The following is a 2,097-nucleotide window of genomic DNA, read 5'->3' on the forward strand; positions in this document are numbered from 1 at the left end:
GGCGCGCAGGTAACGGGCGGCGCCGCGGCGCTGAGGGGACGGGCGGGCCGCGGCGCCGTTCGCGAGGGCCGCGGCCGCCTCAGGGAGGGTGGGTGGCGGCCCCCGGCTCCGCGCTCGTGCTGGCGCCGTCCTTCGAGAAGCCCGGAGAGATGTGGAACGTGCCTGAAGCGGCGGGTCCAGGCTCGGCGCCGGAGCGAGTTGGCCGAGTCGTGCTGAATAAAACACGCGAGCGGCTCTGCAGGCCGGGGGCCAGGGCGCGAGGAGCACCCTCATACCCCCCCCCCCACGCGTGGCCCGTCGTACAGCATATTTTCCACATAACAAGCGGCAAGATGCCAGGAGTTATCTTACAAAATGTTTCACGGAATCCGTAATCCCCAGCAAGAGTCAGCRCTTCGCTGTTAAAACGCTCAGAAATACTCAGCACTTCCAAAGGCAGACAGCCCGAGATCGCGCGGCGGCCTCGGAAGCCAGCGCTGGCTCGGAAGGGAAAGCACCCCTGGCGAGCCAAGGCCCGCTTCCTGCGGCATCCGGATATCCCTGGAGGTCGTCCGTCCAGGTGGAAGCCTGTCTGCTCGGGGCACGTTTCATGASAGCCGACAATAACACAAAATAAGATGATTTGCCCCACGACCTGAACGTTTTTATCACATCGCTGCAGTTTTCTCTGCCGCAAGTCAAGACTGAAGGACTCACCCTGCATAGCAATAATAAGCTCAGGTTTCCTCTTTGGATGACAAGGTGCTTCAGTTATATATAATTTCTGGGAATAGCCTCAGGTGCAATGACAGAAATTAAATGAGCATTCTCATGGACAATTAAATGAGCAAGCATTTATTTTTAAGCTGCCTATTCCTAACTGTTCAGTTGCCTTTTCCCACCAGAGATGCACACGCATCACATCCAGAAGAAACCCTTAAGCAAATCACCACATACCCGTAGTCACAATAAAGAGGAATGTGGATCCAGCTATTTTGGTTGTCCTCAGCAGAACTACAAGCTGACTGATGAGATTCTGCAACTCCAAGTCGGAGGCAGAAAACATTTCTGTTTATTCCTCTGGGTGAGACATGGCCACGGATCCGTTCAAGGGCTTGTGATGAACTCTGGCAACCCAGCTTTTGGGGGCCTCCAGTAATTTACAATTTCTAGTTTTACCATAATGGATCACAAGGCTATAAGCAATAATTTGATAGTTCTAATATCAGGGAGCAGGGAGGAAACAGTTATAAAGGTGRTACAATACTGGTAGAGTTAATCCATTTCAATTTGTCTTTATTTTGCCTACAGAAATGCTCAGCTGAAGTGGAAAGTACTCTTAGTATTAGAGGACAAAATAGCTGGGGGAGGAAAAAGATGAATAAGAAGTTCCAGGACAAGCAGTGTCTGAACAGTCATGCCAGTGGGTTGTCTTGTATGGAAAGACCTTGTCTCTTCATCTCTCATGAGGATTTTTTTTTTTTTTTTACAATACATTCAAGGGAAAAATATTTTAGACATTATTACTTAGCTCTTTAAGGTAACRTTGGCAAGCCATGTGATATATCTAAGGTAAAATTTCTGCATGCAAGGTTTTGGGGTGTATAACACTGTTTTRAAAGGCTGTCCAAAGCAAATGGATTATGAGTCAGTGACATACGGATGTATTGAAATAATACACTGACCAATACCCATAGCTATATGCAGTATTTCCCTTAGTAATGTCACAAGAAAAGTAACAACACGTTCAGAGTTTTGCAAACACCAGCTAGTCCCTTTTTGGGCAAAATGAGTGCTACCATAAACAGAAAGAATTCTACCAGCCTCAGAAAGGAGATGTGTCCTGTGTCACCAGTGCCAAAATCAGATCTGCAAAGGTGAAAACGCTCACTCCTCTGGACCGCTAAATGGTGAGCTCAGCGGGAGATGCCCTAAAGAAGCACAGCAGACCAGCAGCAGAGCCCAGATCAGAACAAGTGAGGAATGTTTTGTATTCATTCCCATGCTCCACAAGGGCAATGACACCATTCAGATAGAAGCATTGGAAAAATGGGTTTTACCTAAGTTTGTAACAGTTTGTAAATGTGTCAGAAGCAGATGCAAGAGGAAAAGAGTCTG

This window comes from Rhea americana, unplaced genomic scaffold (assembly GCF_003343005.1).
Source record: "Rhea americana isolate MKP2758 unplaced genomic scaffold, rheAme1 scaffold_28, whole genome shotgun sequence".
In the NCBI taxonomy this organism is placed as follows: Eukaryota; Metazoa; Chordata; class Aves; order Rheiformes; family Rheidae; genus Rhea; species Rhea americana.